At 44.5% G+C, this 13,672-nt stretch overlaps 1 non-coding gene across 1 annotated transcript; it reads right to left on the bottom strand.

Moving 5' to 3' along the window:
- Positions 1-212: 212 nt before the first annotated feature.
- Positions 213-285, bottom strand: Trnam-cau (transfer RNA methionine (anticodon CAU)). The gene has a single exon. It is a non-coding gene; the product is annotated as a tRNA-Met (tRNA).
- Between the last annotated feature and the right edge of the window lie 13,387 nt (positions 286-13,672).

Genomic DNA, 13,672 nt, shown 5'->3' with positions numbered 1-13,672 from the left:
GCTAATTGATTTGTATGGTCACCGAAGTACTTTAGGCTGGTCACCATCAATCACCAAAGAGATTTAGTCCGTTGTCTATTTTGTGCTTGTGTATTTGTCTATTTTGCGCGTAAAGTTCTTTGGCTCCTTTTGTAATGAGCGCTAACAGAAAATAACATGTAAGGTAAATGTAAGGTAAATGTGAAGAAAGAAAAGTGGAGGAAAAGATAACTTGCCGCGGGCAGGGTCCGAACCTGCGACCTTCGAATAATGCGTTCGATGCTCTACCAACTGAGCTACCGCGGCGGCCATCCCCCCGTCCGCTTTATAGGGTATATATGCACATTAAACGAGGGAGCGTCAGTCAGCGCCTCCAGTAGCCATGACGGCGTGTGTGGAACGCTCTTTTTCTGCTTATTGAGGTTTATGTGGTCCTTTCTCCTTTGAGTCTCAATTTTAGTAAGGTTAACGCTTTGAAAAGCGTTCAAATTCGAGTACTTCGCTCAAAACGGAATCATGTTTTGTAACATGTGGACAGTGTCGGGCCGGCCTTTGTTTTGGTATGTAGGGCAAGGAGACGCGCTGTTAGAAGATCACAAAGGTAGTAAAAGCGTGCGTATGGGTCTCTTGCCACATAGTCCCGATTTCTATTTTTCTTCCCTTATAACTTTCCAGGAGATTGTTCCCACTCACTACTGTTTCTGGCAACGAACGTGAACCAGTTTTGTTTACCTGCCTGTTCCTCGCTCAATATTATATGCTTTTTTGACAAAGTCCGGAGACAACGACGGCTACCCAGAGGAACGAACGAACGGTCCCTACGCATTTGTCTTATAACTGGGCAGTCATTTGATGTCTGGACAGCCCTTGGAGGCGGCGTCGTGGCAATACTTAAAAGAACTGTTCTGTAGAAACGGTTTCGCTGGAGGCTTTGTAGCGTAAGGCCCAGCGCGGAGTGCTGATTTGAGACAGACGTCCTGGACATCTCTGGCAGGTCGGGCCGTTAGGTGTTCGTAGAAAAAGCTCGCCGAGCGATGACGTTACCATGCGTCGCCTAGCAACGCGTTGGGGGAAGGAAAGGAGGAGGAGAGGAGAGAAGTGCAGAGGATGAGGATAATAAATAAATAAAACAAAATGAAAATTTTTGGCGGAACGGGATTCGAACCCTGGGATCAACGGTCCGAAGGTGAGCGTTGTAACCACTCGGCCATCCAAACACGCTAGCAGAGCGAGCATTAATGGGAACCATATCACTTCGGTGCTATGGGCGAGAAAACGAGAAAAAGAGAAAGAGAAACAGATAGAAAGAAATATACAGAGAGACAAAGAAAGAAATATAAAAAAAGAGAAAGAGAGAGAAAGAAAGCATATCATAGCCATGTAGGCTATGGTGTAGCAAGGGTGTGATAAAGGGGAGTGAGGGCGAGGAGGAGAAAAAGGAGAAGGAAAGGGCCTCCAGCTTCGCTGCTTTCTCAGTCTTCGCGCCACTAGAGCGCAGCTGCCCTATTTTTTTTAACGGATAGTGACGTACATGTTATCATGTTATCACTCTCGCTCTTCTCATCTTTCTATGTACCCTTCTTCCACCCCTTAAAGTAAAGTATCAAACCTGATCTTTGTTCTGATTTCATTTCGCACCCCATTGTTTCATTATCATCCCTTTTGTTCTCTCCATAATGACAGAATGGGCACAAAAAACGGCCCAAAAACGGAGACAAAGCCAGTTTTCCAAGGAAAAAAAGAACTACAATAATCCAACAGTGAAGCCAAGAACAGTATAAGAAGTGCTTTTTAAACTGTAGCAAGAATTATTTGAGCAGCTAAGCAACATGAAACTTTGTGCTTTTCCTGACATTTTTGTGCGCTGACTTGAGATCACTGTTGCTGAATAACAACCTAACAGAGCTTCTTATCGCTGATATGCAGGAAACAGCGCTCTAAAAAGAGACGAAACGAAAGAACACAGACCACTGCGTTTCGTCCCGTCTTGTAGAGCTGCCTCCTGCTTGTAATCAAGAACCAACCAACCCAAATGCGCACCCCTATGCAGCTCCTTATCGCTGTCTCAGAGCGTCACTGCAATATAGCTGGTCAGTTAGCTCCTCTGTTGCTACAAACGTTTGCATATTTGCGCATCGCTAAATGTCTTTCGTCGTTTTGTACGTAGTAAGAACAATTTTTGCCGAGGCCGCCTCTTCGACACTGTCGCTACAGACCTCAGCGTTGCTCGGACGTTTCCACGGCGGGTTCGAAAGATCCCGGGCAACCCCGAGCGCCATCCGGCGTGCGAGACGGGAGACCCCTTTTCCTCGCCCATTTCCCGTCTTTCCCCTTCTCCCCGCCGGCAATCCCCGCCTCAGCGAGGCGCGCTCCCGAACACAGCGGCGCGCAGAACGAGCTTTCGGATCGACGGCACCCGCTCGCGCGGCTCCTCTCTGCTCGCCAGCTGCCAGCACATGGACCGCTGAAGGGCCGCGCACTGTCCGGTCCCCCCGCTTCCTGAGTGGACAAGTTACCGCTGTCTGCGCCCCCCTCGCGTGCTTGTAGACGCGATCTTGTCCAGGCTCCGAAAGATCAGCACGCGAAGATGTGACACGGTTGACGCCGAGCAGCATGTCATCGCGTCCGCCCCTACTGTGCGCGACTTCACGCCGCCGCTGTTCTTCTTGGTCCGGTGTCCAGCCGGTGTTCGTGCTGCGACTCGTGTCATTCATTCCCGCGGCTTCGGCTGAAGTCGGTGACGAGGGAAAGTGAACGTGCCAGCGTCGTTTGGCTCTCTTCTGTGCCGACCTTAAAGTAGGACAAGATGAATCTGGAGCCTGATGAGGTAAGGGACGGCCCGCACCGGCACGCCGCCACCGCGCCTCCGCGCGGAGGCAGTCTGTTTAACCTTCTTACCTTGTATCTGGGGCTTTGCCAGCCTTTGCCGTCACTTTCTTGCTTCCCGTTGAGCTTGTTTTTCTTCGTTGAATTTTTTGTATCACATGAAGTCACATGTTAAAGGAAGGAAACGCAACTTCCAAAATGCAAGTGAAACTTGCATTTCCGGAATTTGTTTTCCACCACTGCACTCTTTGTTTTGCGTGAAAAAAAATTATTGTTTGTTTCAAGGATCAACCAAACGGAGCGGGAAAAAAATTCTAGAAACAAGAAGTTGATGGAAAGTGTGTTTGTCGGCATTTGAACGTGAAAAAAGAACAAATATGTGTTAAGCGAAACAGCTTTAACACAGTACCGACAACGCAACGCATTGCTTTCAAGCCCTTGTGTCTATCGTTCCTTGTGCAAGTGTCGCCCAGAGAACGTTCGACGCTAAAACCAAACAAACATTGTTCGAGATACCGTTAAGCCAAACATAATTAAACAGGAGCAAAAAATGTCTTTACAGTTGAAGAGGAGTCGTATAATGGAGCCATGTCTTTCTTCGTCTTTTGCCAGCAATCCATAGGTATTTGATGGCAAGAAGTCATCTAGGCTGTTCTGGTACGTTTATCATAGAGAAGGTAAAAACCTTCAAACCTCCGCGATTCTGCATGGCAAGTCTTTTTACACTTTTGTCACAAATCGCAAAGCGTTTTTTTTTATACCTGCCCAAGCAAGCGCGATAAACTCACGGCTGAAGAGAAAGCCGTCTCCAACGCGCGGTACTCACAGAAGCGTGGGAAGCCACAGCAGATCTAGAACCAGGAAGAAAAGAAACTCCAAACAAACGCAATAAAGGAATACGTTACACGAAAAGTAAGCGCTTGTGTTTCATACACGCAAACTCTCAGAAGCGGTGCGGTTTTCGGAGGCAGCACTTAGAACTGCAGGACCAAGGCAAGCGGTCCATAGTGCCTTGCAGCGACGGCAGGTAAGGAAAAGCGGCAAACTTTTCAACGCCGTGGCTTTGACAGAGAATAGTTTTGCTGGCTCGCCCTGACGAAAAATCCCCGGCTGTGCGTGCGATGCGTCATGGCTGCTCAATATCTGTGTCTTGGTGGTGACTATTTCTTTGTGGGCCATTTCGTGGCTATTGGTACTTTTGTTTGAAACAATGGACACTCGCGTCTGTTGTTCGCTTTTCCCTGACGTTTTCAATGTAATTGTCTAATTTATCCTGGCATAGATCGCAAAGTTAGAAAAGTGTAGAGAGTGCTGTCATCACTGTCTTCTTCCGCGGGTATCATAAGGCGCAGGTGCCATATCTAAAAACAGCAGGTGATCATTGCTTCCAGTTAGACCTCACCTCTTACAAAAAATTATTTGCGCTGAAGTTGCGTCCGTGAGGGAAAATCAGACGCGGAGCTTACATAGCGGTTGACCCTGTTGTATAGGCTGCAAGATTTGTGTCGTGGGCACCAAGCCTTTCGGGAAGTGTTGCTGAATTATTTAGAGGCTTTCTACGTGAAGTTTGATTCCCGCAAGTGCAAGAGGATTATGCACCTAATTAACCCTTTCAGGTCAAATGATTCCTCTATGAACCGCGATAATTGTCTCTATAAATATCTAACGACGAGAAAAAAAAAAAAACAAAGCCATTGAAAAAATTACAAGTGTCAACGATGATCGCTGCATAATTTGGCAAACTTTTGCAAATTAAGTACGGGGTTCTGTGAAATCAAAAAAATATATATATATATACATGTGCGTTGTCATTGACGTTAGGCTTTCCTGTCTAATTTTTGGAGTATCTTGCTCTCATGCATTCAACCTGTCTTGAATGGAACAACGATGGTACTGAAATATTCTGTACTCATAATTCGTGTTGTTATGAATTAAGATGTGTAGACATCATAATTCATAACGACACCAAAATCTTCCTTCTTAATTCATAGCGAAAAAAAATGTTTACACATACACGCTGCTTGCCAGACATGGAATTTCAGGAATTTCTAGAGAATTCCATTCCCTTTCCCTGATGCCCCAGCGTAGGGTAGCCAACCGGAGCCCTTTCTGGTTAACCTCCCTCCTGTTTTCTGCCTTTCTCTTTCCTTTTTTCTTTCATGAGAAAACCTTTAGATTCTTTGCATGACTCTTATGATTTTTTTTTACATTGTGCATTAAGTTGCGTGTTTGCCTGGTTAAGAAATGAGCCGCTAATGGCTGAAACAAAAAAAAAAAATGGACGTATGATTCAGCTTCGGTACAGATGCCAAACCTCACGATATATCCCCGAACATTTTTTATGCTGAAAAACTAAACTAATAAAATCGTGGCTTACTGCTGCACAAAATAAGTGAATTCGCTTTAGGCCGGTGTGGATTTTTTTTCCCCTTTCTTTTTCATTCACACAAGTTGGGAGGGGGGAAGGAGATAGTTGATATGCGAATTTTTCGATCAATCTCCAAGTCATCTTGTGTGATAACATATGGTGCTACTGTAATGAATGGTAAATTTTTAATTAGAAAAGAATCTTAGCCGTGTTATCAATAATTGTGCGCGTTTCCACGTCAAAATTGGACACAATTGGCGTACAGCGAAAAAAAAAATGTGTTCATCTCAGAACTAGGTTACAATTAGTTGAGAGACACAATATTAATGAGAACTAACATGCTTATTAGTAACATACTATTATTAGTAACAGAGGTATTAGTACCCGCCACTGTGGTCTGTTAGTTCTCAATATTGTGTCTAACAAAGAAAAACGAACCCTTAAAAGTCATCTTCTTTCCTTAATTAGTTGAGAGAGGAAGCTGTTGTTTTTTTTATTGTAAGCTCGCATCTTGAAGATAGCATGTTGAATGTCTCGGCTGCAGTCATGCAAAGGTTATTTTGTAGTGATGTGTAAAGGTTTATTATTTTTGCATTCAGAGAATTTATGTACCGACAACGTCCTACACTTCGCATACTTATCATCGCCAGTTTGGACGATGCTGTTTATCGCTTGTTGCCACCATATGGCATCCTATCCGGCGGTAAATTACATAGAAGTTGTCAATGAAGTCAACGCAACAAAGAAATTTGCGCGCAATTAAAAAAAAAAAACGCCTCAGAAGTCGCTGGCTCCAATACCTTGCTCTAGGTACCCTAACTGTGCGTGAGTTGTGTGAGAACGTAGTTATAAGAAAGAGTTGCGAAAATATTGTGGTTCTCCATCCAGTTTTACAGCTGGGCAGATTGCAAATAGTAGTGTAATGTTAAAAACCGGCTCGTAGGGACAAGTGCTAATCTAATTCGTTTATTACGCTCTGGCGCGTACCTGCTGTTTTCTTCTCATGTTTACCGCTTCCGTAGCTCCAGTAGAACCAAAAATTCTTTAGCTATGAGAACGAATTTTTCAAAAGCAAAAAGTATTTCCCTGTTTAACTAGAGTTCCCTAAATATGTATACGATAAATGTCATTTGTGCCTGTTTTCTTTACGTCGCTGAATTTAGTTTTATTTGCAATTGCGCTTTTTGCTAGAAAACTCACATCTGTCCATCCGGTTTATAAACATCGCTAATGCTTTACTTAACAGCATAACCGGGATGCATGTTTGCCGTTTTCGAACTATGAATTGTCAATGTAATACGTTTACGACAAAGTCGTAATACTTGCTCAACTATTTCAACTTTCTTGGCCGAACGAAAACTTCCACAAACAAGTTCTTTATGAGCCAAGGACACCGAAGAAACGCGGTGCATCAATTTAGAGGTGACTCATTAGATGGGAAGAAAAATAATGAACTAGGACTTGTACGAAACGAGACCGTGTCACTTGCAAGGATGGTTAAAGCCATGAGTTGGGTGTATCTGTTTGGCGCACCAGATAATGCTTTGTCACCTGGACCTGTACTGAGGAAAATATTTTACGATATATATATTTTTTTTTCTGGCATACATTTTTATGTCGAATTGGGATACTTCTTCTCGGGACACCAGCCTGTTCAAGAAACCAGAAAAGACGAAAACGTGAACGTTTAAAAACGGACAGTGTCTGTAAATGTTCTCTCGAACAGCTGCTTTTTTCGCATTGGTCAGTCGGCTCCGCTAGTGATATGTCCATCCCCGTAATTGGCTGAAATATTCCCTTACGAACATTATTTAGCGTAAGACGTTTTTACGAATACGGGCCTTGTTGTTTGGAGGAAGCTTTAGAATAAAGGCGTGATTTTTTTTTATTTCAATGCTTCTTCCTTTTTTTTTATAATAGAGCGCTATGACTTAGATGCATGGTAAAGATGTTGGTTTATCGCATAGCCATTATTGAACAATATTGCTGCATACTTGCTAAACAGATCTTGCTTTGTAAGTTTCAGTTTCCAGTTGTTAGTACCCGCGACTGTGGTCTAGTGGTTATGGTGCTCGACTGCTGACCCGAAGGTAGTGGGATCGAATCCCGGCCGCGGCGTCCACATTTTTCGATGGAGGCGAGAATGCTTGAATCTTTTGTACTTAGATTTCCGTGCACGTTAAAAAACCCCCGGTAGTCGAAATTTCCGGAGCCCTCTTCTACGGCGTCCTTTATAATGATAACATGGTTTTGGGACGTTAAACCCCAAAAATTATGTAGTTGTTAGTGCGGGGGCGTAAACCTGCATTTTGGCACATATTAATAATGTCAGAACTTACGCTGTTTCCCTTGATAACGCGGAATAAGAGGAAACTGAAATTGAAGCTTTCGGACTCAGATTCTATCGTATTTTTTTTAAAGGTTATGACACATCGACGAAAGACAATAACTAAATAGATGCATAAACAGTGGTAGAATCGGATTTTGTAATCCATCTCGCTTCCTGTAATTACCGGAATAATGAAGCGTATAGGTTCCGGTGGTTACACGGCTGCGCCCACGCGCAGACAGCTAGTATAGCCGAATGCCGGCTGCAAAGTTTGTCCTTCCTTTTCCCACCAACACCCGCGCCCACGCGCCTAATCAGCGCGGCGCCCCGCTGATAGCCACGTTGCTCAATCTTCATGCTACACCCCCGACCATTGATGTTCGACCCTGCAGGCATCTCTTCTTTTCCCCTTTCGTTCGTTATAGAGCTTGGCACGTTTTTATGACAAACTCATCCGTATACCCTCATTTCCATTTGCCGCTTCATCCTGCTATGCTGAAATAAAAGAAACCGAAGGCGAACTTCGGGCGATCAAAACAAATATACAGAAAGATGCGCGCAACCCGGCCAGTGGTATTTCGGCTCCGATTTGCATGCGTGCTCTGCAAATCGCCTGCGTCTCTGCTTAATTTTTGTTTTCCTTCTTTATTTCTCCTACCATTTTCCAGCATATATATACATACCGTAAGAGATTGTCTCGCGCAGGCGAGAAACTGAGCGTGCGCGACGAAACCCTCATCACGCCGGAGCCCCGTTGCGTCTCCTTCAGTTCGACACGACGCACACGCATTTGCCGGTTCGATAAGGGCAGCCGGAGGAATATTACGCCGTCTCTTTGTTTACCGCCGAGTGATCAACACACAAGCCCACCTCGCTTTTGTGGGCTTAACTTTTCATTACGCAGTGCAGCAATCGCTCGATGCAGGCGCGGGCGTGGAAAGGATGAAACAAAATAAAAGGACGTCGTTCCAGTGCGCCGAAGAAACCCAGCACATTTTTCTTCCCTGCCTTAGTAATTTCTTGAAGTTCAGTCACTTCAATCTATAGCGTACAATGCGCAATGACCGACCTGTCCGATAGATGAATGCTTAACTTGACGACCGTCGCACCGAAGTATGTTCTTCTTGTGCGAGTGACGCGAGCAATGAAAAAGCACTAAAAAAGAAATGCAAAAATTAATTAGCAACAGGAGAAAAAAATCGCACGCGAACATGCGACACTCATTAATCTACCTCCAACAGGCGACTATACCGGCCGAGCTGCACTGCATTACTACATGCACGTATCAAGCTCGTGGGAAAACTAAAGAATTGAATGAAGTGAGTCAACTGTCCTTAGTTACGTATGAGTTGTGTTGCAAAAAAACTTTGTTCTAAACTGGTGTCAGAGGGCATTCCACTGGCGAGAAGTTCCTGCTTCGTGAAACAGTGGTGTTATTGTTTTTTTTTGTCGTATTTTGTTGAAGTTATTATCACTAACTCCTACAGTCCACTTTGATTAGTCTAATAATAATAATAATAATAATAATAATAATAATAATAATAATAATAATAATAATAATAATAATAATAATAATAATAATAATAATAATAATATTATTATTATTATTATTATTATTATTATTAGTATTAGTAGTAGTAGTAGTAGTAGTAGCAGTAGTAGTAATACATGTGTGTGTGTGCGCGCGCCACATACCTGCATAAGTTATTACACTGGGGCTGTCCGTAATCATTCCTCTGCCAGCCAATCGTGATGTTGAACATACTATTGGCGAAAGTGAACAGTTAGCAGCAAACGGCACCCAAGAATGAAAGTCTTTGTGGCCTTTGCTCCAGAAATTTAGCCCATCAAGAGCCGGCGCCTTTAGTCGCCGCAAAGTGAAAAAAAGGGCGTGGTTTACATCGAAAAGCGCCACTATTTTCGAATAACTTATCATATATCCGATCGTTCAAATAGAATAGAAGCAAATAGATTCTACACGCCTTGTCCTACATACGTCCCTCACGCAAGGTCCGGCTTTCGAGGACAATAAATTCGTTTCAAACAGCGTGCGAAATTTGAAGAACGGGAATGTCTGGAGGCTTACCATGTACGGGGCACCTTTGAACGGAAGGGAAGGAGAATGATTTTGTAAGAATTTGCCACGTCGATTGGAATGCGCCACGAGTTTTACGCAGTTCAAAGACTCCACTTTCAACTCGTTGCAGCAGCGGCGTCTTGAAAAGGCCGACAAGCTGCTTCAATGATGCGCATTTCTGAACTTAGTCACAGACGCAAACACAAAGCGATGGTTGCTTTATCGGAGGTGGCGCCTTTGTTTGACACGTGCGTGGCCTGTTTCGGCGAATGGAGAACAAAATTGCTGGTTTGATTGCGGTGCACGGCGTACCGTCCGTTTCGCTGCAAGTCGGCTAAATTCAATCATCAGCCGAGTGGAGTCCGCTACTCTGAGCCATGTATCACCGCAACGTACTACGCATGTGCGATCGCTATGTCTGACCCCTGAGGCTAGGCCCATTTATTGGAGCATGGTCTGAATACGGGCTAGTTTATTCCATTTCAAATTGTGATTGAAATGAGGGGCAGCATGCTATTTTTACCTCTTTAATGATGCGTTTTATAGGAGACGTTGACGCCAGCTGCACCTCTTTGCATCATAATAATAGAAAAAAAAACTAAAAGCGCAGAAGGAATAGAAAATATTGAAAAGCACAGCAGACTGTCAAATATCCTAAACATTTACAGAATCCCGCACACGAGAAAAAAGAGGCACCGAAGACAGAACGATTGAAATTGGTAATTGAAAGGAAAGGCAGGGAGGGTAACCAGACAACACCTGTTTTGTTACCCTATACTGAGTGAGGGGGAACTGCGCAGAAACAGAATAAAGAAAGGAAGAAGAAACTTGGAGCACACTTGAGCTTCGCCTTCAAGAGTAGAACGCAATAGCGTAATCGGGCCCCCTGCGCATCGCCTTCTCAATTGTTAGCATGCCTTCGGTTCTCGGCGCATGCCTCAACCGTGCCGCAAGGAAACGAACGTCTGTGCGCGTAACATTGGCCGTTTAAAAGTATCCTAGAGTGCCTACTGCAAGTACAGTTGCCCAGTACCCACTACGCCATAATTCTTCCTTTTGCGAATCAGCGAAGGGCCCACTAAGCGTCCGTAAGGCAACACGCGAACCTACGCAGCTGCTCACTTTGTTGATGCTTTTGCAGCTGATGATAATTAAATTTGTCTGAGCACTTTGTAATGGGTGGGCCTTCAAATCGCCCACTCGTTGCGCAATTCACATGCCTTCAGGCCTGGCACTATTCTACCCTTCTGCCACACGATATTACATGCGTTAAGAAGACTCCTCCCAGTGCATGACATTCATGTATTGTTTTGTTTTTTCGAAGAGGTTTCAAGTAATGGCGTGGCTCTGTGGTAGAACGCTTGCTTGCCACGCAGAAGGCCTGGGTTCTATTCTCACTCAAACAGAAGATTTTTATTTAGTAAATGCGAAGCATTTTTTTGGGAACCTCTGGCACTTTGAGCGTTTCTATCTACGTATATATCTATCTATCCATATATCAATCTTTTTATCTAGCCGCCTACGTCTGGGTAATCTATTGATCATCTCCTTAACTTGGTGTAGACCAAAATTGGCATGGGAGAGTAAAGGGATTTGACAAATATGACTGCCGGGTCATGACATGAATAACATGAAAATCCTGTTGCGTACGTCGTCAAACCCTTTCCTCCAGCCACACGTGCCACATACTCGTTTACCACGGGCCGCGGTGTACGGTTATGCGCCATAAGTGATTGACAGTTTATATCTACCCAGGAACGGCAAGAACAGACATTGGTAATTTAAGTGAGAGAGCGATCAGAAAAACCGAAATCGGCAGCGTTCACCCGATAAATCGAAAGAATAAGAATTAGGATCCCAGCAGGAATCGAACCCAAGCATTATGCGTGGCAATCAGGTATTCTACCACAGAGCCACGTCAGGTCTGTAACCTGGTTTGGAAAAACAGCCTATGCAGGCGTAATGTCGATGCAACGTCAATTGCGTTTGTAGTGCTGGCTATCTAATTTTACAAGAAAGGAATAAACACTATATATGTACTCCTACGATACAGGCGTCATATAAGATTAGCGTCTGTGGTTCCAGTGTTGGCTCCGCTTTTATAGCAGTCTAATAAACATTACATTTGTATTCCTGTGATTCAGCAAGATATATATTGAAGCATTCGTCAACACCGGTGGAATACATTAACGAAAGTTACGTGTGATATTGACATGATTGCACCATAAAGTGCACGTAGTTTCGATAATACTGACATATGTACTCTAACGTGAGGGCTGACATAACGTCGCACCATTTTAAACGCCAGTGTTGTCGACGTGCCTGGTGAGCCCACGATGTGCACACAGCTACCACACTTACAAAAAACGCCAGACCTGCGCGGAAAGCGCCGCACAGTCACAGCGAAAGCTGGAAGAGCGGCATTTCTAGAGCCCGTTATAAACTCTCTTGTGGCTACTAATACAAGTACATTAGCAATGTACCCACTACGCCACAAATCACAATTTTTGGGAAGTCGGGAAGCACCCACCACGACGTTATTCGTTATTCTGCGGAGAAGAGAGGTACCATCTGCAAGGCATTATGTGCATTTTGTTGATTGAGATGGTTGATGACGATGAAGAATTATGGCTGAGCCCTTTGTAATGGGTTGTAACTTTTGAACGACCCACTAGTTACGTAATTCAAATTGTGTGACGCCCGGTCGTTATTAAACTGTCCCATCACGCTTTATAACATACGTTAACCGGAGAAACGGAGAGCGAGAGAGAGAGAATTAACTTTATTGAGAGCCTGAGAAAATGGATCATGAGAGCCCTGTGGGCTTCCTTGGCAACCAATAGAAGTGCACTTGCGAGGAACCCACTCCGCTATAAATCATCATCATTTTTGTGAAGTAGGGAAGCAGCCACTATGCAATTTTTCGTCATTCTGCGGAAAACCGTGGTACTCGCTAAACACCTGCAAGGCATTATGTGAACTTTGCTGATGCTTTGGCTGATGACGATGAAGAATTATCGCAGAGGTCTTTGTAATGGGTTGGAAGCATTCAACAACCCACTCGTTGCGCAATTCGCATTGTGTGACGCCCGGTTACAGAATTCGCGTTTGTGTGACGCCTGGTTGTTATTTTGCTCTTCTACCACGCTACATTACATATGTTAATGTGGTTCCTTCCCGACATGAAGCCTGCATAGGGTCTTTTTGCAACGCAGTTTCGAGCACCGGCATGGCCCTGAGGTAGAACACTGGGCTCGCACGCAGAGGGCCCCGGTTCTGACCTCGTTCCATCCTGGAAAAGTTTTCTTATTTCTTTTTTTTTTCTTATTTTGTGCGATAGCGGTTACGGACACCGGCGGCGGCGGCGGCGGACAACTACGGCGCCAAAAACGGCTGTTGAAATGATCTCATAACAGTTTTCGCTGTAAAACACGTCGATCCACCTCGTAACGCTTGGCTCAAAGCAATAAATTCAGCATAGAAGTAGTCGCTGGCTGCTTCGCATGAAACCAATTCCCACAACGCGTGGGATCTGCCGAATTTTTTTATTTGCATCTTTCTTAATTTTTCGGTCACGTGCAACGCTGATTTTTCGCTCACAACCAACGACGCCGACACCAGAATTGCTGCGAGACGAGCTCTTTAACGCTATCGCGTTAAAAGAGACAAGTGATGCGCGTCCTACATTACAGCGTTTACCACTCAATCACAAACTGTCACAAAGCTCTAGTGTCTCGAAAAAGTGCAACAGTACTCCTATTGGCCGGAGCATTCAGGCGTAGCCGATATCCTCTAGTCAGTTACAACCTAAGAAAAAGATGCAAGCTCCGCCCACGGAACCGCGGCGCGCCTTCCCTTCACCTGCGAAAGACAGTCGTGCTAGTTGGTTTCCTCTCGAAGAGGAAGTACTTTTTCTCGGCTAATGTAAATGGTACGCATATTAATAGTTAGTTACTACCTAAAACATTGCGTTTGGCTGAGCAGCGATGTTAGAATCCATGACGAAATTTACCAGGACGTTCAAGCTTCCGACCTAAAACCAGCGACACTAACGTGTTTCTGCATGGGGAAGTCAACTATCTGAAACACTCGA

This window comes from Rhipicephalus sanguineus, chromosome 1, assembly GCF_013339695.2.
Source record: "Rhipicephalus sanguineus isolate Rsan-2018 chromosome 1, BIME_Rsan_1.4, whole genome shotgun sequence".
Classification (NCBI taxonomy): Eukaryota; Metazoa; Arthropoda; class Arachnida; order Ixodida; family Ixodidae; genus Rhipicephalus; species Rhipicephalus sanguineus.
Note: the sequence above shows the minus strand (reverse complement) of the source record. Positions and strands in the feature narration are given on the sequence as shown.